General features: G+C 43.0%; 1 protein-coding gene across 1 annotated transcript in view; it reads left to right on the top strand.

The window, feature by feature from the left end:
* Positions 1 to 25,145, top strand: part of Tmem178b (transmembrane protein 178B) — a 341,487-nt gene that overhangs the window by 186,150 nt on the left and 130,192 nt on the right. The gene's annotated exons all lie outside the window — the stretch shown is intronic.

Below are 25,145 nucleotides of genomic sequence, written 5' to 3' on the forward strand. Positions count from 1 at the left end.
GCTCAGAATTGTAATGACCATCAAAGAAGTTATCCTTCAGCTAGCGGGAGATGTAGGTACAGTAAACCTTCTTGGCCCATCTTCTTGTGTGGAGGGGCTGAAATGCCTATCTTTTCCAATGAAAACACAAGCCAGATTTGCTCAGTATTTTATAGGGCAGCCAGTAATTGGGTTTGACTGGCTGATGGCTTCCTGTTGTCCTTAACCTAAATGTAATCCCCTGGGATTCTGGACCCCAGTTTGTATCTTTCATGGGCAGCAATATTTTTTTTTCCCCTCCAATATCAAAGCCCTGTTTGTTCTTTTCATGTCTAAAACTGGCTCTGAGAGTTCATCTTGGATACACATTTCATAAACCCACCCTTCTCTGCTTGCCTTGTTGCCTTTAAGGGATCACCCGAAGCACTGTGCTGTTGCTGGGCCCCCCTGTGGGTGCTAATGAGTTTCTTTCCGCCTATGCAAGACTTTACCTAGATGTGCTGTGGCGCACTGAGAGCTGTTCTTATTGAATGTTCCAGAATATTTATACACATGGATCACGGCTGACATGTCTGGATTTCTTCTTGACCTACTGTGTCATGTTCTTCCACAGTAGCCCCTCTTACCTTTGGTTTTATTCTAATCTCTCAGTAGTATCTTTTCTTGGTCATCTTGTCTAGCAGTCCTTTATCTTGCTGAATAAGCCAGACTGTAAAGAATCATTCTTCAAGTACCTTACATCCAGAGGAGCAAAGGGGCGAGAGTGCCCTAGCTAGCTGCTCACACCCTTGGGTGTGAAAACTAGTGGATAGTCAGTCTATGTCCTTAAAGCCACCCATGGGTGTCTGTGTGCTCACATCACTAATGAACCCACGCCCTCCCTCTCTTCTCTATATTTCACCTTTAAATAACCCTAGACCTGCTGGCCCCCAGGTTTGCATCCAGATCTGCTTTATTTATTGGCCACAACTCTGGGGAAGGGTGGAGCCAGGGACACGCCATTATCAAGGTCATGGGAAAAGGGTCTAGACAAATAAAAATATTACCAGACCTGCATGCAGGTCAACCTCGATCCCTGCAGTTGGTCTAGTTTTGGGGCTAAGGCATGGGGGAAGGGGCCCAGTTCATTCTTATTGAGTAAGGCAGATTCACCCCTGGCTTAGGGAAGGGGACAGACTTGAATGTCTTTTGTGATCTCAAACTGAGTGCTCCTTCTTTCACCAGACCTGATCTGAGTCTGTCATACTGGGGACCATTAGGCAAGGTTCCACCCGGGGTGGAGGGCTCTGCCTTTTGCAGGCCAGGCCAGACCTAAATATCTTCCTTTACTGTCTTCACCTTCTGCTCCTTCTCCTGAGGGGAGGGGGGGCGGGCTACATCTACTGGGAGACTGGTCTCTAGCAACCCTTTCATTTGCAACAATTTTCTTTGCTGTTAAGACCCCTGACTGTGCCTTGTTGACTGTGATGATTGTTTTGTTTTACTTTGATGGTCAGAAAATAGCCTTGGAAGGCAGTAGCCATACCAAAGGAGCTAAGGCAGAACAATGACATCCACTTGCAGTGCTCTAAAGGGGAGGATGGAGAGAGACAGTGGCCAGGAGCAGGAGGCAGGCAGTGGAGACCGTAGGAGACACAGATAGGATGGCTTTACTGGACTCAATCTTTGGCAGAACATTTGTCAGGAATTGCTTGGTGTGGTTTTGTACAATTGACAACAAAGGTTCTCTTTGCTTCACACTGATTTACTTTTGGGAGAGCAAAGAAAGGAGTCTTATTTGTTCATAGCAGGTAGGTTTTATCTGCCTTGCTTGTCCAGATGACATACCTCTATGTACCTCTATCTCGCACCAGGTCTGGCATGTAAGAAAGCCAATGGGAAGTCCTTGTGAAAAGAGTAGATGGCATATCCTTCCTCTACTGGGCTTTGGATTTAGGAAATCCCAAAGGAGGTGAGATTGTCATGTTCCTTCCTTGACCTCTGGATTTGGGATGTCTTCTGTTAGACATTTCCATGTCCTGAGGTCTGAGGGGAGAGGTAGCACCGTCATGAGAATCACAGAGGATTTGGATCAGAAGATCTTGGCATGAACCCTTGGTGTGCATTCGCCACTTGCTAGTTGAGAGACCTAGGTGAGTTTGCTTCTCTTGCTATACTGAGGGAAAAGGTCTTGCCACTCTCCAGGCTGCTGTAATGATAAAGGAAGTGGGTGCAGCAGGGAGCAATGAGGAAACTGGTTTACAAGTAATTGTTGCAAGTATCATAAGTATCATAAAAGGAGTAGTTTTAGGGTCCCTCCGTTGTACTCTGACTCCTGCTGTTCTCAACTGCTTGAATCTAGAAAAGACAGCATGGCCCTCTGACAATACCATGCCTTACATTTTGAGATCCAGAATGTCAGGCCCAAAGCAAGAAGCAGCCGGAAGCCATCTCTCCTTGACAGTGCTCCTGGGTCTGATGGACTGAGTGTAGTGTGGAAGGATTTTTAACAGAAAGAAACAAAGAGACAGTTTAAAGAGATGAACTCAGGCTCATGACCAGCATTCCCAGTGGCTCAGTTGTTACAGCTTTCAAAGAAAAATAAAAGGTCAACAAAACAAACTCTCCTAATTAAATCTTGGTGAGTTGGGGCACTGAGTTGAGTCAGGCTGTTCTGTCTCAAAGACCCAGATGTTCCCTGGGCTCCTTGGCTGACCCGGTAGAAAGCAGCTTGGCTCCTGGGGTGTGTGGGTGTACAGAAGTGGTACTCCTTTCCCATAGAGATCAGCCTCTGTGAGTGCACATAGAGAAAAGAATGGGAGAGACTCCATCCTGGAGGATATTCACTTTACCCTCAGTTCCATCATTTGGACAATTCTAGCAAATCTCCTGTAGAAACCCCCGCTTCCCATTCCATTTGTTCTAATTCCTTCCCTTGGGTGGAGTCTTGTGGTGTGAAGAGCTGCTTTGGAGACAAAGATGCTGTCTACACCTGCATCCTGGCTGTGCTGTTCTGTGGAAGGGACTGCACCTGCAGAGAGAAGGCATCCAAATTCCAGAAGTCTAAATACAGTGTATGAGGGAGAATGGTTTTTTTGCTGGAGAGAGAGAGAGAGAGAGAGAGAGAGTGTGTGTGTGTGTGTGTGTGTGTGTGTGTGTGTGTGTGTGTGTGTGAACCTCAGTTTCTCCCCAACAAAGTTAGGGAAATTCAAGTTAGCATTGGTTTGGGAATGTACAGGGTGAGGAGCATAGATTCCCCCAGGACAGATGCATGGGAAGAAGGCAAAGAACTCTACCCTTGCACCTGCCCTCAATTATTTGCTTTAGTTTGCTTCTCCCAGGGTGAACTATTTCGTGGCTTGCTATGATATTCTCATCTCCCCAGAGGATGTCTGGTGTCCTGATCCTCTTAACTCAGGGACTGGCAGGTCCCACATACGCAAGTGTTATTATCAAAGCACTAAGAAGAGGCCAACGAGGTAGCTACCTGTGAGCAGAGAGTGCTTTCTTAGCAAACAGACTTGCCCTTGCCTTTGGTTTCTGCAGGGGGGCCAAGTCCTGTGCTCCTTCACTTTATCTTGTGTCAAGAGAGGCAATAGTAAACAAAGCACATGGCCAAGAGCAGGGAATGAAATTAGACTGGGTATTTTGGCTGCCAAACTAGAGGCCAGGCAGAGGAGCAAAGAGGGAATACAAGCTCAGAAGAGAGGCTAACCTTTGTCCCGCATTTCCAGAAATCTGAAGATGGTCCAGAGGCAGCCCTGTTACCATTAACCTCTTGATGCTAATGGTGCCTGGTTTGCATTCCCGTTAACCTTTCCTGGCTTGGTTTCTGTAACTGACAGCAGCACATACATTTCTTCTAGTCAAGGTTTCCAAAGACACAGAACAAAATCAAGTGTAACAAAGCCCCAGTGTTTGATCTGCAGATAAAGGCTAAGGGACATTTTTGACTAGTCATTAGGGGTGAGGGTTTGGGGATGGAGGATGAATTCTTTTATGTATTGATCCAACATTTCTTATGAGTCTGTGGTGACCAGGCATGATACTAAGCTGGAGAGACAGAGATGACAAGGTAGTCCCTACTTTTGGGAATTGGGAGAGTGGAGGGTTAAGGAAGGACAGCAACGTCCTAATGGAACACAGATTCATTGTGACAGAATCTTAGGGACCTCCGCTTTTGGCAGACATCTTTGAAAAAATGTTTCCTGTCGTCGTAGCTGTTCAGGGGGCTGGAGGATCACAGTGTCAGGCCAGCCTGGGCAGGAAAACCTATGAGACTCCAGCTCCAATTAACCAGCAATGTGTTGGACTGGAGGTTTGGCTCAAGTAGAAGAGCACAATCTGAAGAACAAGGAGGCAGAAGAAGCACAAGGCCTGAGTTCAAACCTCTGTACCCCAAACAATCAAGGAAACAATTTTTTTCTGAGTTGATTTTTGATTCACTCAAGGATCCAAGAAAAGACACAGAGAAAGCCCTGTGTCCTCACTTAGGTTTCCCCACTGCCCTTGTGTGTGGCTTTAGCACAATCTCTCAGACGCTCAGTGTGTTGATTGCATTTTCATTGTGCTGTCTCCCATTCTTGTCTCACCTTCATGGATCCCCTTCCTCTCGTACCCCGGCCTTCTCATGCTGCAGGGTCTCTCCAGGCAGGAAAGAAAGACACTGCACGAGTCACGGAGTTCTTGTTACCTTGAGGACTTGCATGCTTAGAGTCTCTTCCTGGAATGGGGAAGCTGGCTATGATGGCTCTTAGGTCTACATGCTTTCTCCCCATTTACTGGGACACCACAGTGCGTCACTGAGGTTGGGCTTAAGAGAAGGCATAGTCACGGATATTATTATAATGGCAGTAACATGATGAAGCCTTTGCTGGCTGGGGCCATGAACCTGAGCTTCATGATGCATCTCGTCCTCAAATCACCCCTGGGTGGCAGGCCCCATGACCATCCTGCACAGAGGCTGAGAGGGGAAGTGACTCAGCTGCTAATAGCAGAGTCAAGGCTGTTCAGCCCATCAGCCAGCTCCTGACATCCACTTTGACAAAGGAATAAACTGATAATGATGGATTCTCAGGAGCCCAGGCAATGTTGCACTAGCAATGTCAGTAGGACAAGGAAGTTCTGGTGGGCCTCAAAGCACACACCAGCCATATTTCTTCTTCCCAACCCATGTTTAACTCAAATTGGGGTTAGCATTCTGTTCCAGCCTCCCCCTCCCTACCCCCGCCCCCATGCTCCAGTGCTTCCGAACCTTATCAGACCCCACTCTCCTCTTTCTCTTTTTAAATTTGTTCATTGGAATGGATCCTTCTTCACATTGTATTTTCTTTCTAGCCCTCAATTCTTTGCCTTGTATTATACTCCTTTTTTCCTCCCTCCCTCCCTCCCTCCCTCCCTCCCTCCCTCCCTAGAAAATTCCCCATTCAGCCCTGCCTACTTCTCCTTACTCATCCCCCTCCTCCCCTTTTCCTCTGTTTCCATTTTCCATGTTCTTGGGCTGTTCAGAGTACGTTCCAGTTGGAGAGGTAGCACTCAGCCCTGCTTACAGATGCTTGCTTCCAGATTCTTTGCTCTACTGCAGTACCAGCTCTGAATCTCAGCACATTAGACACACGCTCCATAACCCAGGAAGCAAGCCCATACCTGAAAGATTCTGGCAGTATTTAGAGGAAATGGGGATTTAATTAGTGGTCCCTTTTATACCACTGTCAATATGCTACTGTTACATTTATGGGGTTGTGTGGGTATCCTCCAGTGACTCATTACATGAAATTTCTCTTCTTTGTTACGGTCTAATAAATACACGCAATATATAAAGTTGCATTTGACTCTGGTGCCAAAAGTGAGATTCTTAAACAGGGTCTTATTTTTCTTCTCTTTAAGATGATGGTAGTTTTGTAATTTTTTTTAATCACTGGGAAGGTGATATTTGTAAATATCAAATGAGTAATCAAAATGCATTCTCCTTTTTTTCTTTTCTTTCCTTTTCTTTTCTCTTCTCTCTGTCTGTCTGTCTGTCTGTCTGTCTGTCTGTCTCTCTCTCTGTGTCTCTCTTTCTCTGTCTCTCTTTTCTTGCCATTCCTGGGGCTTGGACTCAGGGCCTCAGCACTGTCTCTGGCTTCTTTTTGCTCAAGGCTAGCACTCTGCCACTTGAGCCACAGTGCCACTTCCGCCTTTTTCTGTTTATGTGGTGCTGAGGAATCAAACCTAGGGTTTCATGCATGCTAGGCAAGCATTCAACTGCTACTCCACATTCCCAGCTCTTCTTTTCTTTCCTCTTCTTTTTATTTAAGGTAGGGCTCTAAAAGGTAGTTGTGAAAAGACAATGAAAAAGCCCTCAACAAATAGGAACTTATATTTAGATAGTCCCCATTGTGCCTGCTTCCCAACCTCCAGCTGTGTGTGTTTCATTAGCTCAAGAGCCATGTGTTTTGTAAGTATGCGTAAAGGTTAGGAGCCACTTCACTCCTTGTCACATGGGAAGTATTGGCTCCCTTTCCTGTCATGTGTGGGACCTGCATGTGTTCCCAGACATCCTCCAAAGCAGCCGCCATCAAGACTTCTTGGAAACATCAGTCCAGAAAGAACTCAACTGGCCATCAAGGAGCCCTTGCTACATGCAGCCCTAAGTGCTGAGCCCACTTTTTGAATGGAGAAACTTACTGGGTGCAGTCCTTGCAGGCTAGCCCCCAGCTCCAGGGAGGAAGGAGTGGGGAGTTTGTGTTGAGTATCATGGAGTTTTAGTGCAAAGGTTCTGGAGATGGTCAGGGAGGGGAATGGTGACACAGCAGTAGAAATGAATGAACTTGAACAGCACTGAACTGTCCCTAACAAGTGGTTAAATGCTATACATATCACAATGAAAGTCAGTGCATAGTTCCTAGGCATTCATTTAAAAAGGCAGCAATTCTATGAAATGGCTAAATACAATATGGCACATCTGTCCTTACAGTAGGACATTATTCTGGCTTAAACAGGGCATTCTGATCCATGCTCTGTCATGGGTGGACTCCGAAGACGTGAAAGGAAACAGCCATGAAAGGACCACCGTGATTCCGTTTATGGGAGCTTCCTAGCGTAGGTAAATTCATAGAGACAGCATGTAGAAGGGGAACGGGGAGGGTGAGGATTGAAGGTTGTTGTCTAATTGGTGCAGAGTTTCTGTGTAGGAAGAAGTGCTGTTGATGGTGATGGTTGTATAATAATGTGAACATATTTAATGGTACTGTGCTGTACACGTAAATACACTTAAAATGGTTCCAAATGGCAAATTTTACATCATCTATATTTTACCACAATAGAAAAAAATATAAAAACAAATCTTGACAGGCTGCAAGGTACCAACAAAGCTGTGTCCTGTTCCAGCCCAGTGCTCTTGGGATTAATGTTAACTGCTTCCCTGGGAATGCAGTGTACGAAAGAACCAGGAAAGACTCTGCGTTCTGACAGATGCCCGCCATTACTGCATGCCAGAGAGCAAAAGGCAGCCTGATAGAGACTTGACCTCTGGGCACAGAAGACACGCAAACACATGCCAGCTTGGAAAGAGGATTAATGATTTAAATGGTCCGAGGGAAAGAGATTGCTATTTAGTGTTAGCTTGGCTTACTGAGAAGGGTCCATTAATTCACATATAGGCGATCCGGGGGGAGAGATGCTGTCCTAATTATGTCTTGGGTAATTTGGTCATTTAAATGGCTAACCAATTTGCAAGTAGGTTCTTCCTTGAGGTATCACATCTTTATTCAGTGCCATTCCTTCCCGCCAGGAGCCAGACTGTTCTTTAGATGGGAGGATATTAGCTTGTCTTTGCTGATCGCTACATCACCTTCTCTTCAGTCATGTGACCTTGTAGCTTTTCTGTGGGATTGGAAAAGTGTCTAGCTGAAATAATCGCCTATGTTAGCAGGATCCTTGTAGCCCCCAGAAAATACAAGGCCAAATACTATGCTTGCAATGTCTTCTATGAGCGGTTGTGATGGGAAAGGATCAAACAATTATCCTTCAATTAAGAGGAGATTCAGAACCTGTCTGGGCTTCGCGGTGAGATGTCTGATGGGACAGCCCGCTCTACATCATCAGCCACGGTTGCGCTATCCACTGGCCAGTGTTCCCCAGGATCTCCCAGGCATGGCTACCTCTACCGCATGAGCTCTGAACACGTCAGGGCCCTGCCACAAACATAACACTCAGGGACTCCTAGATGAGGCCCCAGGTTGCTCCTGGCCATGCAAGATGTGTCTCTGGTCTTTGGTTGGAGAGAGAATGTTAGGATTGATGACTCCTCCTTGCTTCTGGAAGCAAAGACACTGAAAGTCTTAGAAGTGAAAAAAAATGTGATGGTCCTACAGTGAATGGCAAAGGAGCACAGAATATTTATTGTCAAGGTGTCCTTTGATATTAATAGGAGACAAAGCTATGATTTATTTTCTGCCAGGCACTTTGCTAAGCTCACTCCCTATAATCTTCCACTACATCTTTATGAATAACCTTATGGGTGTGGGCATTGTTTCCATTTTACAGACAAGAGAAATGAGAGATTTGGTGACCTCACTCCGACCACACAGCCAGTAAACCACAGAAACAAGATTCCAATCAGATTTTCCGATATGAATTCTTATACTCTTCAGCAGTGCATAGCTATTCAAGGAAGGGGACTTATTCAAAGAGCTAAATATCTAGGGTCAAAGGTAACTTCCTTTTAGTCCCAAACACATAATATATTGTTTGTTTTCTGTTTAACACTATGTATTTTTCCTCTTTATCTTCTGACCTAAGGGCTCTTCTATACTCTGTAACACATTAATGATTAAAGATGGCGGCAGTGTAAAACAGAGAGTGCATGTTGCAGGAATGAGTGAGCATGGTCACACAGGATGGCAGGGTTCCACTGACCCAGTTCTAGGCTCTTGAGACAAAGGCAGTGATCGCATTCCACTGGTTCTGTACATGGTTCCCATTCCTCTTCTGTGCACAGTGTGGATATTCCCAAAGCGAGGCCTATTCAGGGCTGACTTCTATTGTCCACTCTTCTTCTTCAAGACTCCACCACAACTCGGCTTCTACCACTATGACTAGGACCATCTTGGTGGTTATCAGGTCGGTATCATCAGTCCCCAGTGCCTTGGGTTTTAGAGCTACCTCCCCTTTGGGCAGTTCCCTTGGGGTTGCACCAACATTTTGGTGCAATCTTTTATGGTGTGGGACATCTTTGAGCTTTGCGCATCACCTTTGCAGTCTCACATTCTGCCGTCATTATACTACACCAAACCAGAAGGAGCAACAGTGGCCATGGGGGGGCGGGGAGGAACACCATTGTGGTAGCAAAGCAACAGCAGCAGAGGTCGTGGCTATGATCACAGGTTACATCCTACGGCTCAGCATTGCTGTAAGGGCTTTGTCTACTTGAATTTCCTTAACTCTTGCATCTGCTCAGCGACTGGGCTCTCTTCTACAAATGCATCACTTCCTTCACTAGGCCAGGTCTTGAACTTTCCTTTGGATCCACTCTTGCTCCTGTCCCAGTCTAGTCTTCCTCTGTGCCTCTCCAGATCTAAATCTTACCCTGCCTGGGAACTTGAATAGCTGCCTTTTCCTTCTTCTGTTTCCCTCGGGCATTCTCCTGTTAGATGGGTTCTTATCTATCTATCTATCTATCTATCTATCTATCTATCTATCTATCTATCTATCTATCTATCTATCTATCTATCTTTTGTTGTTCTTGGGGCTTGAACTCTGGGCGCTGCTCCCTAAGCTCTTCAGCTCAAGTCTAGTACTTTACCTACCACTTGGCGCCACAGGGCCACTTCCAGTTTTCTGGTGGTTACTTGGAAATAAGAGTTTCATGGATTTTCATGCTTGGGCTGGCTTTGAACTATGATCCTCAGATCTCAGCTTCCTGAGTAGCTAGGATTACGGGTGTGAGCCACTGGCACCCTGCTCTTCTCTCTCTTGCTTTCCCTCTTCTTCTCGCTCTGCTATACTAGGCTTGAACTTAGGGCCTAAATGCTGTCCCTTAGCTTTTTCACTTAAGACGTTCATCTACCACTTGCGACACCGCTCTACTTCCTTTTTAAAATTTTTTACTGGCTAATAGGTGATAAGAGTTTACAGACTTTCCTGCCCAGGCTGGTTTCAGACCTTGAACCTCAAATCTCAGCCTTCTAAAGCAGCTGGGGTGGCTCAAGTGGCAGCGTACTAGCCTTGAGCGAAAAGGAAGCCAGGGACAGTACTCAGGCCCTGAGTTCAAGCCCCAGGACTGGCAGAAAAAAAGAGTGCAGCTAGGATTACAAATGTGAGAGCACCAAGCTTGGGGTTTTGCTGCTCCCTTTTTGTAATCCTTAATCCTCATTGCAATTTAGCTGTTGTAAGGGTGTGTGTCATTGTGTTATGTTGTCTAGTTTCTTGAAAACTCTCAGGGATATGGACTGTCTTTCCTGGATCCATAGCCCCTTGTAACATGGAGCAAGTACTTTCTGTGCAGTAGGTGCTGGATATGTTTGGTCAATTGAACTGGAGTGAATAGGATTGAATTCATATTCCAGAATTTTTGCCTTGTGGTCAGTGTCATTCATGTAGCTAAGTCCCTTCTAGCTGAAAGCCTGGGTAAACCCAATCAAATCAGGAAGAATGAAGACAACAAACTGAGATAGAGACAAAAACTCTTCTTTCATTTGCTGATCAGTATTCAGCAATTATCTGTGCCCTTTGGAAGAAGCGTGTGGGAGGGGCCTTGGTGGAGGGATGCCCTTTGCCTGGTGGGAGGAGATGATGGATGTGCTCCTCTTGTGGCTGTGTTGATCACACAACATGTGAACTGAAGACACAGAACCAGGCCAGGAGAGCAGGAAGGAAATTTGGTACCTAGAAAAGGTGTGCTCAGTATGAATACATCTTCCTTGTGCTGTTTACCTAGTTTGGAAGAACCGAGCATTATTCTTGGATCTTGTAAGTGTATTGACTTCAAGCAGGAAGAGATTGGAGCCAAAAATATACTGTACCCAAATCACAAGACTTCTAAGCCTATTGTCCCCAGCTTGCTCTCCCCCACTTTTCCTACTGGAGCCATACCCTAACCCCCTTTTATTGCTTTAGTGTGGATAAGGAGATATATAAATAAAGTATATAAATATATATTATATATCATATTATATAATATAATAATATATTATAGTAACATATAATATATGTATTATATTGTATATAATATATAGTATATAACATAAATTATATAATATCATGTATTATATATAAAATATATAATATAATATATATGTATATAAAATCAAGGACCTCAGGCCTCCTATTTATGCCTCCTGGGTAGCTGGGAGTATAGACATGTACATCTTTCTCATTACAAGGATAGTATATGTTCAGTATAGATATTTTGAAACTATACATAGACAATAAAGAAAATGAAAGGAAATAATAAAAAATAAAATGTAACTTAATAATCCCAGTACTCTGAAGTGATTATTGGTAATACTTTGGTTAATATTCATCTAATCTTTTATTGCATCTGCTCATAGGTAAACATGGTTAATATAATTATATTCTGCTTACTGGCATATTTTCCAGTATGATAGATTAGGGATAGAGTTAATTTTATCTTCTTTTATTACTTGATGATTAACTAAAAACGAACTTACTGATTATTTGTTATTCTACATATTTCTTGTCCATGTCCTGTTATTTAGCAGATTGCTTTCTGATTTACAAATGTTCTTTATAGATTAAAAATGCATGTATCTTCTCCCTACATCTATGTGAAAATACTGAGTATATAATTCATGGATCTGTAACTTTTAAAAAATCATTCTTTCTATAGTATTTCTAAGTTAGGTATATATTTACATTATTATAAATAACACTACACACAATTTCTTTACACATAGATCTTACCTGATTATTTCTTTGGGATTGATTCAAAGATATTGAATTCTTGGATTTTTCCATGCCAGAAGTATTTGCAGATATCTATTACTCTAACTTAGTATAACTGAGTGTTGTCTTTAAAAATCTGTTCAATTTAATAATCAAAACATAGATTCTAATTTTGTTATTTAGTTACTAGAAAGGCTAATTTGTTGTTCATATTTTATTATCTTTCTGTATCTGAGTGTTGTAAGGTAAAATATCAGAGAAGCCACATTTTGAAGGATTGAATCTTGGAGTCTTTATTAGAGCATTGGCAGTCTGCAGGCAGCCTACAAATACCTTTAACACTGTTAGGAAATAGTCCAGAGAGGAGAGAAAGAAAAAAAATACCAACAAACCAATTTAGCTCCAATGGAGAGCTGAAGTACGACACTGTGGTGACTGGAGAGCAGCCAGGAGAGAGGACACAGAACACAGAGACATGTGGCATGTGTGATGGCGTCTAAGCTGATCTGGTCCTAAAGAGGGTCCGGTCAGAGGGCAGGGTCACAGGAAGTTCCCAGTCCCAAGCACTAGACTGACAGGTTCAGTAACCTATAGGCCATGGGCCCACCCCTGTTTCCATGGATTCAGGAACACCCATCACCTGGAGGAGGGACTTTCCTTCTTTTAGAAATTTAGGCACACCCATGAAGACAAGATGCCAGACCCTACAATTCACATATGGCAAAGATATGGTTGGCCAGACCTGACCACCTTACTTTATGAGTACTTTGAATACTGTCCCTTTCTTAGTTATTTTGTTGTTGGTTTCTTAGTTAATTTCTTAAAGTTTTAAAAATATAACTTCAGGATATTTGCATTGCAATATTTGCTTTAATGCATTTGTTTCTGCTCAATATGAATTTTATTTTACATTAGGTTTTGTTTGCTACTTTAGACTGTGTGGTCAAACCCGTTGATTTTTAATAATTCCCAAATGTTTTTATGCCTTGGAAAACATCAGCATCTCCCTAGGATGATGTTCCTGGTTTTGTTTTGTTCAGCTACTAGTGTGTTTTCATATGTCATCTGTTCAAAGTGGAGCCGTGTTAGGAAGTTTCAAGAGAGTGTGAGCATCAGGTCTGACCAGTCATCTAAAGGCGTCCTGAACTGGCAGAGATGCTAAAGGCAGGTAAGCAGGAGAGAAGGATACAGCTGGGGTGAGGGGAAGCTCTAGGTGGGCAGAGGGAAGAGCCTTAGGATACCCAGACTTTGTGGGTCAAGTGGTGAGTCCCCCCAAGGTTGTAGCCACTTACACTGGTGAAGTAAAATTGGAAATCACAGGAGGGAGAGGTTTATTCTTGGTTCTTCTGCCATCCTCACCTCCAGGTGGGGCCTTGTGTCTTCTGCTTCTCTGCACTACAGACTCCCCTGGGTGAGTTGATTTATTTCTACCCCTGCAGTGACCCTCCCTGCACTGAAGACCTCTTTCCTGGTATGTGACCTGGCTTCTGGAATTGGCATGAGTACATCCAACTCCATAATGATTGGACATTTCCTCTCATATTCATCATCTTCTCTTGTCCCACTAAAGTCCAACTTTTCCCTTTCTCAGAGTTCCTTATCTTCTGAGTGGATTTGCTAACAATATGCATATGAGCTCCACTTTGAGAGCTGTAAGGTTCCAGGAAAGAAATGAATTCCCATCTCAGTGAGAAACTTTGAATAAACATGAAGATTTTCTATGGTTAGAGAATGAGAAAGTGCGGAGCAGGCTCCCCAGGAAACTAAAATAGGAGTTGGGGTTCTTTGAACAAGGAAGTAAAGCCCTGGGTATTTTCCTGGCCAGGGAGTTTATTTGGGAGACAAGTTTCTAAGGATTCCTCCTGGGAAAGATTCTGTAAATAACCTTGCCCAGGCTTCAGCTTTCAATCCAACCTCCAAAGGTCGCATCTACAAAAACAGTTTCTAAATTTGCTTCTATGATTCGCATTCATAAGAATGCGATGTGCACCTGCAGATCGGTAGGGCAACAACGTAGCCGTACAATCAGATCCTCTCCTGGTCGCCCCTGGAGGGTGCCAAGTGCATTTCTAAAGCAGGTGATGCCTCTTCAGGAGAAACTTCTCACCCACCCATCCTAATTGGGCAGAATTGGTACTTCATTGTATTTTTTTTTAATTAATGAAAGAAACAGACAGTTGATTAGAATGAGGCCAGTTCTCTCTAGAATAGCATCACAGAGCTCCAAGTTAATTTTAACCAGGATGGGCTAGTTCAGTTGTTACCGGAGAAGGAAGACTAAAAAGCTCTTTATCCATTTGCAGATATTGGAGTCATTTTTCAAAGCTATCAGAAAAAAAGTGAACAACATCATCTTTCATTCTAGCACCGACTGAGAAGGAAGAACGTTTTCCTCGCTAAGGTGTATAATAAAAGACTTCGCCATGATTTGCTCTTTCCAGTCCCCACCATGCTCTTTCCAGCAGCTGCTAAGCTCATCTGCCTTCTCCTCATCCCAAATAATTATGCCTCCTTTTATTCCATCAAGTAGAATCCTGCCTACGAGGTAGCTTCTTGGGCCTTCTAATCTAAGTATTTCCTGCTAATACCCTCGTGCCTCCTGCTAATTTGTGAACATGAAGGGCAAGCATTTTCTTTCGAGGAAACCTCATGGATCTGTGGACCTCCAGAGCACTAATTTGCACCCAACTACTAGAGAAAATTCTATGCCCAAGAGGGGACGTGAGCTCCAAATGTGCCTGACCATGCCTCCGTGCTTCATTACTTTATCTGTGCTTCTGCTGTCCTCTATAGTACAGGCGGTCATGGCCAACTTCATTCTGCAAGCTGACACTCAAATCACAGTGTAACTGTGCTGTTGAGTGGACAAACAGCCGTTCTGGACATATTTTTACGCTTTGGGAAACATCTTCCTTTGCATTTTCTGTGTTTATTGATGTCTTTGGGTCTTATTTCAGAAAAGCACAGAGGCACACTTGGCTTAGGAATCCCCTGTTGAGATAAAGTCATTGCTAAGTGCAAAACCCACTGATTTAAATCTAGATTCTTGATAGGGAACAGACAGGAACTAGATAGAGCTTCCCCTAAATGATGCCAGGGAGCCCTTGCAAGCAATGAGGTGAAAACAAACCAAACAAAAAAACTTTTGGCCGCCTGTGGTGCAGACATTCTAGCCTCCTCCTCCACCAAGCTCTGCCCTGCCTGACCTCTCTTCTATTTAGCTGCAGCAACCCTGGCTTCTTGGCCTGGTAACTCAGGAGATTCCCTCTTCTCATCTTTCCCTTCCCTGGAACCATTTGACCCCTGCCAGCTGGAATCAGCATTTCAGGGAGGGGAGGAGCCAGCCATATGGCACAGCTCTCAGAATGGCAACTTTCAGGTTATCCATATTGTTTGGGACAGGGGAAATTTTCCTGGCAAGATCCAAAGCTGGCCTTGTAGGAAAGAATAGAGACAGGCTGTGTGCTCACAGGATGTTTAGACTCTATTGGGATTCCTGTCTGGCCAGGCTATTGGATGCTAATGCTACTCTCTTGCCTTCACTGCTATGTTGACTATATGAACACTAACGTGGTTGTTCATAATTGCTGCTCCTTCCACTGTCTTCTCATTTCTCTTGTTCCATCTTTCCAGGGACCCATAGATGATATCTTTCCAAGTCTTCCTGGTCTTCTGTGATGGTGCATTCTGACCAACCTAATAGCTCAGGACCTGCGTCCCTTTCTTTGGGCAGCTTCGATAATCATATCTGCTCAGTGTTGCTTGGTGCCACCCCTGCATCCATCCCATCATTGTCTGATCTTGCTTTTCTTCCACTCCAGTGACAGCTCATTCTCTATGTCCACCCATGGCTCTTTGGTCTCTCCTCATTTCCTAGATGTTCCTCTGTCCATCAGTGCTGGCTGCTCTTTCTCTGAGCTCTCTATCACCCTAATGAACAGCTATTGGTTTTCTTCAGATACTCCCAGCCCGTGCTCTTGTCTCACTAAGTTCCAGAAGACTATGAACTGCTGCTTGATGGTTCTATCAGGTTTCACATTGTTATCTCAGTGAGATAACTATGTTTAACATTGATCAAATCATTCCCGATCTACACCCATGATTTCTTCCTAATGTTCCTCAACTTAAAATGTAAGGCTCTCTTTTGCTACTTGGTTCTGTTTGGGGGCATATATCATATCAGTGGCCTAGGATGGAAGGTATAATTTTTTCCCTCAATGTCTCGCCAGTCTATTCTCATGTTCTTTACCTGTGTCCATCCAGAAGATTTGAGTTGCTCATAAGTTAATCTTGTTGCCAGTTTCTGATTCTGTGTATGTCTGCCTGATCAATCTTCTGTGAGCCCATCTTTCCTCCACCATATTCTTTGTGCAAATGCTTTCCCATTGTCAACAGCCTACATTGTCATTGAAGAATTCCCAGTCCAGTCAGACATGGGAGGCTCACACCTGTCATCTGAGCTACTTAGGAGGCTCAGACCTGAGGCCTGTGGTTGGAAAACAACCTAGGCATGAAAGTCTGTAAGACTCGTTATCTCCGGTGAGCCACCAAACTCTAGAAGTGTAGCTGTGGATCACATGGTAGGGCACTAGCCTCGAGTACAAAAGCTCAGGGACACCATCCAGGTCTTAAGTTCAAACTCCAGGACTGGCAACAAAAATAAAACAAAATAGAAAATAAAACAAAGAATTCCTAGTCTGAGGCTATATGAATCCATGAATCCACTCTTCCAGTCAGTGAATGTCAGCCATACCCAGAACATGTCCAGGGCATTCTGCCTCTTCCACATGCTCCTGTAGGCTTCCTTATTCCCATGTTGAAATACTACTCTCTCTTTTTTCTTTTTTGCCAGTCCTGGGCCTTGAACTCAGGGCCTAAGCATTGTCCCTAGCTTCTTTTTGCTCAAGGCTAGCACTCTACCTCTTGAGCCACAGTGCCACTTCTGGCCATTTTCTATATATGTGGTGCTGAGGAATCGAACCCAGGGCTTCATGTATCCGAGGCAAGCTCTCTTGTTACTAGGCCATATTCCCAGCCCTTACCACTCTCTTCTTGAGGTACTAGATTAGGATCTACTTTTCTCACAAAGCTTTCTGTAAATAGTTTTCTCTTTATTGACCCCATCCACATCATATGCTACATTTCACACACTTCTTTGTCATTGGTATATTTCATTTTTAAAATTGAGATTTCAAATTTTAGTTTTGTATCCAGAATTCTTTTCTTTTCATTTGTATATTTTATTGCCCTGACACATCAGAAACTTCTTAAAAGCAGAAGCCATCCATTTCCTCCTTATGCCTCTCATCATCAGATGCAGAACTTGCCATGTGGAAGTTACTTGGCATTGAAGTGCAGAAGGAGATTTAAGGTTACCTTGGACAGCTACTCTATGTTAATCAAGGAAATCTATTTTCAGCATAACTTTTTTCTGTACAAAATTATTTATTAGCCTATTTAATTCTCCCAACTCACCATCAGTGTGTAAAAATAAAATTTTACTCATCAAAAAGTGTTCTGTTTGTTTGTGAGCTTGATTATGGATGATTGACAGCTGAGACATACTAATATGGTCCTTGTCTTAAAAGACATGTTGTCAGCTCCTCCCTGATGAATCTGTGAGAATAGTGTACAAGAATCTTACTTGTAGTTACACATTTGAACTCCAGAGAAAAAAAGACATAGTAATATCAGATGAAGCAACCACTAAACCTAATTCAGGTTCAACTACAATCTGCTAACTTTTACATTATAGACTAGTAAAGAGAGATTAGATGACCAGCAAGGCTGGGTATGGTTTGTCAGCTTGACAATTTCAGAAATTTGATTTCATGGTCCACGACTTTTTTCAGAGGAGGGGAAAATTGATATTCACCAAACCTACAAACACTGGTTGTAAAAGCAGCCATTCCATGAATTAATTAATGTATTTTGAGGACTGATAGGTTTGCATCTACCTCCTAAGGTGATGCTTGCAAAGTATCCAGGCTTGTGGACAAGATAATCCTAAATTCGAGCGTTGGTTGGTGATCATGAGAAAATCAGAGCCAGTAGTCTTGTGGAAGTCACTCAAATTCTTGGAGAGCCCGGAGATCTGCTTCCTAACTATGTGCACTAAACACACACACACACACACACACACACACACACACACACACACACACACACCCTCTACTATTTGCAACAATGTATTGAACGCCTTTCTAAGTGCTGGGCCCTAGGCACTGGCCCAGCTTCATGGAGTTCATGGACTGCTGTTTGTCTTTTGGACAGTACTGAGTGAATACTTAATGTATCACTTTATTCATCAGCTCTTTTTGCCTAACTTATCTCTATTCATCAAACTTACTCATCTAACTCCTTGCAGATGGTCATTTAAATTGAAGTGTTTATAAACTGGCTGATGTCATCCATTTTGTGTCACCTCACTTTTGAAAGTGATGTTTTCACCTCCTCCTCCAGTTCTGGACAACACTCTACTGTACACAAGGGACAGTGGCAGGACTCAGGGAGGGCCTATGGCCAGATATTTGTCATCTTCCTCCATTCTGTCTTTGGTATTGCTTATTCTTGGGTATAGTAGAAGTGTACAGAGGTATGTTAGAAGATCCCTCATATTTTCCAGTCTAAACATTTCCATTTTTTACCATTCGAAAAGGAGCTCTTACAGAAACAGGAGCCTCTGTTAAGGCAGGCTGTGGCCAAGGCAGGTGGCAGAAGTTTCTATCCACTTGTTTTATAGGCAGCACTGAGAAGTCTTGTTATATTAGAAAGCACTACCTAGTAACACAGCTATCACTGCAGCTGTCAGAGGGAGAGAATTTTTCTTTATTCTTAAAAAGAAAGCTGGGTATTTTCTCACAAGTGTGAAAAAGATGACCAACTTTCATGATGGAGCAGAGAAAGGTCTTATGTGGAGATAATCTAACCTCTTCTGTTTTGCCCACTTGGCTACAGGTGCATTAGTGAGAATGGCAGAATGGTAGACCTTTTCTAGGTGGCAAGGTGGCAAGGAGACTAAGGCTAAGTCTGTAATTAGTGTGAACAACTTAACACAGGTGGCAAGGGCATTGGCAATGCGCGAAAAAACCCTGGTGGTGCCTGGGAGCGGCTGGTAGAACATTGAATGCCAAGATAACCTTTCAGTCTTGGAGCTGAGATTCCCAGGACGCCTGCCCAGGAATGATCAATGCCAAGATAAGAAGCCTTAATGTGATTAAGGAAGCTGTGCTCTAATCAGACTTTGGGCACAAACCGGATTGGAAACTCCAGAGTGATACTGAAGTTTGGGGAGTTGTTTCATTCCAAGATATGATTCAGAGCCAGTTAGAAAAGAATATTTTACCAGAGCCTAGGGATAACACCAAAGTTTGCTTGGGTCTTCCACCAGTGACGGGTTAACAATAAAATACCAGGTTGCTTTATACTGAGCAACTAAAAATAGAAGCCAGAGGGGAACGAATAGAGTTACCCAAAGTGGCAGAGTGGGGTTCTTGTTAACACCGGCAGGATGTAAAATGCGTTAAGCACTTATGATACCTAATGCTTATTTTTTAAATTGATTTATTAGATTTTGATTCTAAGAAATTAGTTGGGAACATGGAGAGAATTTTAAGTTACTTGAAATATAACGAAATCACCTCTTACTGAAGAAGCCTTTTTCAGATATTGAGGTTTTGACTATGATTCGACTCCAGTCTCAGGTGCTGTGGAACCACTGCCTATCCATTCATCTGCCAACCTGCTTGTCTATTCATCTAGCCAATAACAATTCAGTAAGTCCACAGCATAGCAGTCCCTATGTCAGTGACACACAAGTACACTCACATTTTGAGTTTCTATTTACATAAAATATGACAGGCAACTATCTTTTCCTACAGCTCACTTTGAAGATGAGAATGGGGTTGAAAAAACAAACAATAATTGGGTATTTGAATGCGGAAATAAAGAAGCTTGGGTGTGCAAATATCTGAGTTGATGAGTTAATTTAGAGGGGGGAAACCTCCAAATGTGTGGACTCAGAAAACCATTCACATTTTTCTGTTGTCTCAATTTCTTTGAATACATGCTTTATTTAATCTGGAAAATTCCCACTCACACTTAAGGCACCTATTACTGGTCACTCAGTAAGAAATGGAGATTTACATGGCATGAAAAGATTTTTTTTTCAAACCTATGCCATATTGCCTAGTTATTTGACAGCTAGTTCCATACTCTTCCTTCAGAAGCTTGGACTAGACACCCCCAACTTTCCTAATCTGTCTAGTTTGTAGCTCATATCAATCTTACAATATGTTACCTTATAGAGAGCTACTACAATATCACCACATATGCTCAGAATAATACTGTCAAATATTGTTAAACTGCTAGAAATCAACTTTTGGAAAAGGGCTAAATGAATGTGTATTTCCCATGCTAGCTTAATTTGGTTAAAGATATCCTTGTTTTAACCATATGTGCCAGAAATGCTTACCTTGGCTCCAAGCTTGAATATGAGTTATTTCTGCCAAAATGAATAATTTTTACCAAGTTTTAAGCAATTGCAAAAAAAAAATAGTAACAGCGTTGCTTGGAAAGAATTGTCAAACTCTACAAAATGTGATTCTAGCTCAACTCTAGAAAATCAAATTGGAAAGCAGAAGATTTAGGAGTAGCATAAAATGGGGAGATTTGATGATCCTAACGAACCACTGGATTTAGAACAAGGAGAATCACTCTAGGAAAAAAAAAATTTAGCTTTTGAGGATATGTTCCAAAGAGCGGTGGTTCATATTGGATTTTGTTAGGTTTGCCTGGGGAAAGGGCCCCTTTCTCCGTGCGAGTCTGCACGTAGACTTACCCCTCCCCCTTTATTTTCCATTCAGGAAACCTCCGCACAGCACCTGCATTACCCAGGTGACCAGTACACCTAGGAGCAGTTGCCTTCCCTCTCTCTGAAGTCACTCCTTCGGCTAGACTCTAGTGGCTAGGCCATCCTACCTTGAGCCCTCAGATTTCTGCAACCCAATCAAATCCTACAATTTCCCTCCCCACCCCCACCATTTCACAGAAAAGGAAACTGAGACATAGAGTAGTTCAGTCATTTGCATTAGGTCACATAGATAGGAAGTCATCTGAAACTCAGTTCCTGGTTTTCCAGCCAACTCTGGTTCTCAGTCTCCAAGCTATGGTCCCCTAGTATATGAGTTGGCTGGAAAAGGACTGGCCCTTCCTGTGGCGGCGCCTTTCAGAAATGGAGATGGTTTCCAATTTGCTTGCCAGCTCACCTGGGTCTATTCTGGGAGCCCATGGTTGTGAATATACCTTATTCAAGGTCATTGATGGAACTCTGGCCTGTGCACATTTTCTTAAGACAATGGAGTCCTCCCAAATAAATAAAAGTCCTTCCTATCAAGGGTTTGTGGACATTAAGACCATATTTAAAGTCTGCCATCGCTTGTATGAGGCTCAGAATCTGCAAATGTTCCAGCCCTGGTAATCTCCAGACTACAAGAGAACCTCAGTTTGTAACCAGCAGGGCAACTGGCATTCTTTAGTGATTTGAAAGCCTATAAAATCTGGCCTGTGCTCCCAAGATGGGGATAGCATTTCCCAACGCAGTCTGCCCCTGCTAGGCATGGGCAATGCTTCCTGACGTGTCAGCACTGAAGACACAGTGGAGCGTCGCTGAGCTCTGTGACAAGTGATGTGTTGCATGCCCTGCGTGCCTCATTCAGTACTAGGCACAGTGCTGGTCACAGTGGCAAGGGACCATGCCAAGGGAGCACGCACACATTTATCTTGCAGCTAAATTCTTGTTCTTATCTTTGCTCCTCTACCTGCCACAAGTCCTAGAGGTGGCTTTAAGGGTTCAGCATTGGTCCCATTGCTTGTGATCCTCTTCTGGTAACACTACCAGGCCTGAAATACAGCATGAAAGGAAGAACAGGATAGCTCTCAACTCTGGCTGCCAATGGGAACCCTTTTAAAATCACATTTTACAACAGCACCAATACTCTGACACTCTCCTTGAATTTCTGATCTACTTGTCAAGCATTAAGAAGAAAAGTATGTGCTAAATAGCTGCTAGGTAAGACACACTCTGGGTCTCAAGCTGTGATCCCCTTTTGGGATCCCGTGGGCTTACCTTTGGAGGGAGACAGATGCCATCTCCCACTCCCCCCTCCCCCCACGCTGAACTGCAGCCCCACCGTCCTCCTTCTTGCCAGCATGTCTTCTGAGGAGCTCCTCCTTAGGATGATGAAATGTTCTGTTTTGTGCTAGGAAAGGAGAAGATAGAAATCAACTTAGAGCCTTACAGAATAGCTTCAGATCTGGAATGATCCAGGGTGGAGGGACAGCCTGTCTGTTCATCTCATGTCGGAGCTTAGGAAAAGGTGCCCATTATTTTTGCTTTTATTTATGACAACAATAGTGACAAAGGATGATGCCAAGGAATGTAGTGACAAAGATACTAGGAGGGAGCAGAGTATGGGAGTCTGGAAGAAGATTCTAGCAAGGCTATGACAAGGGACCTTCAAGGTCTGGAGGTGACTATGCATGGTATATTTGCCAAAGACAGTCACTCCTTCCTGCTTGCAACAGTGGTTAGAAAAGAGCAAGAGATTATGGGATGCAGTTTAGCTCAGTGGTAGAGTGCTTGCCTAGCATGTATGATATCCTAAACTTGAAAAGTAGAGAGGCTGAGGGTAGAGTTAGAGTGGATAACCGAGAAAGGAAGGCTGTCGACTCTGAGATTGTCTCTCTCCCTATTCTCTGTGTACTGTACCCCTCCTACTCCACTCGACTTTGTGGTGAGGGAATTTTAATTAGCAAGCTACATCGATGGCTCTTAGTTTGCTCTTTCTGCTCCTGATTTTTAAAATTCTTATTTGAATTTTTTTTTCAGTTCCTTACAAAGGACACTTTGTTGTTAAGGAAAGGAGGCAAATCTTCCTTTGGAATTCTGAGCAGCTAGCTGTCAAATAGCTTCTGGAAGGTTGAGCTGAAATGGTTTGAATGCTGCTTTTTATGGGGTGTTAAGTTTAGTCAGGCTCTCTGCAGGTAGCTAACCCTTGGTTAGTGTTAAAGAGAAAGCTCTTTATGAAATTCTGTTTAAAAGCTGTCCATTGTAGAATATCCAATGAAGAAGGAACCATTTTAGATTCTTCTATCAAGATGGATCAAGTTGCCTGTCTTTCTCCTCTCTCTTTCTCACCTGTCTCTGTATCTTCTACCTTAAAAAATACATACAAGCAATAGAGTTTTATAATGAACATATGAAATGCATGCATAACATTTTACAAAGAGATAATAAGCTTGCTGTTTTTTAACCTTCTAATTTGAATCAGTATGTTGTGATAATTTTTCCATAGTACTGAATAAATTTGACATCATTATTTTAAGGGCTGCATAGCACTTTTTTTAGTGGCTGTATCATTAATTATCTAACCAATTTCAGGTACATAGACTTTTAAGAAGTTTCTAATTTTTTCCAATTATTTCCAATGATTAACATTTGGGATGACATTTCTTACCTTCAACATCCAGATATTTAGCAAGTATTTATTGAGTATTATATACTGACTTGGCTAAGTGGGTATAACTGTGATTTATTTATAAACAAGAGATGAAAATTTTAAACCCAAGCAGCTCATGACATACACAGTGCACAAGGTAAACAAGTAATAGATGAGGTCTGCTGCATAGTAATAAGTGCTAAATAGGAAAGAAAGCATGGAAATAGAAATATAGAAATAAGATTTAAAATAGGTGGAAGTCAGAATTTTGAGAGGGGTTGTCTGGAAAGTTCTCAACAAGAGAGATCTTTTAGATACAGACATGAGGAAACCAGCCAAGGGAATATCAGAAGGTAAGAGTTTCAGGTAGAAGGATCAGCAAGTGCAAAAGACCCGAGACATGGAGATGTTGAATGTTTATGACAATGCCTAGAGTTCAGCACCTTGGAGTACAGTGTGTGAGGGGGAGATTTGTGGCAGATGACTTAAGAGAACTAAGGCGGAGCCAGATCACTGGGGCCCTGATTCTTAGAAACAAAGAAGGTTTTGATCACAGGAATAATATTATATGAGTTATATTCTAATAACATCAGACCTGAAAGCAGGATATAGTAATTACTTTTCTCATTACTACAACAAAATACTTGACAGAAACCAACTTACAGGAGGAAGGATTTATTTTGGCTTATGTTTGCATAGGTGTTGGTCCATCAGGTTGGAGAGGTTGGGGAGAGAAGCACTTCCTATCACGGCAGCCAGGAAACAGTGAGCATGATAGGAAGTGGACAGGGATGACACAGCTCCCAAGATCTACCCCAAACACCCCACTTTCTTAAGCTAGGGTCCCACCTCTTAATGTCTTCAGAACTTCCCCCAATAATGGTACCAGCTGGGACCTGTGGGGACACTTAATATCCAAACCATGTCACATGGCAAATTATATCACTTGAAAAGTTCAGAGGCAGAGACAGGAGGCAATTTAGATATTCTAGGTAGCAGATTGTCATGGCTTGGGCTAAGGGTGATGGCAGGGGAGATGGTATGAAGTTGCAGGACTTTGGACGGACTTGGACTCAATGAGATTTGCTGGCAGATTGGATGTAGAGTGGAGAAGAGACAAGGGAAGGATTCAAGGGTTTGCGGTGAACAACTGAGAGGAGGATAGAGATAAATGCTGCCGGTAGACACAGTGGATTGGGCAGCTGTGTAAGTCTGTTTTCTGGTGATAAGAGCACAATACTGCGGAGTTGGTACGTTTCAAAGGATAAAACTTTTGTTTGGCCCATGGTTCTGGACAAAGGTTGAATAGTTGCATCTGGTGATGATCATTTACTGGAAGAATCCCAAAATGGCTTTGGGCATTAGAAGGTAAGAGACAGGGAAGGAGACATACAGTGGTGTGCAAGTGTCCTGTGCCTTCTGTCTCTCTTCTTATAAAGATGTCAATATCCAACCATAGGGCTTTGACCCTGGTCACCTTATCTACTTGTAATCACTTTTCAAAGGTCTCACCCTAGACCACCACAGTCAGACTAATCTTTTACTCCCTTAATCCCTCACAATGGGAGTTATACACCAGCATGAGATTTAGAGGGAACAAGCCATGTTCAAACCATAGCTGAAGGGACCACAGAAGCTGGGTGTCAGGCTCAATGATATGCTTCAGAAAACAATTCCTCTGTACAACTGTATCTCATTTAAGGCACAGGTTGGCTCTCAGTTTTAAGAAATGTAAACGTTTGATTTTAGAGGATTTCCTCGTCACAGTTGTCAATAAAGAGTCTAACAGCTCTTTTAAGAATC

This window comes from Perognathus longimembris, chromosome 2, assembly GCF_023159225.1.
Source record: "Perognathus longimembris pacificus isolate PPM17 chromosome 2, ASM2315922v1, whole genome shotgun sequence".
NCBI classification, from domain to species: domain Eukaryota; kingdom Metazoa; phylum Chordata; class Mammalia; order Rodentia; family Heteromyidae; genus Perognathus; species Perognathus longimembris.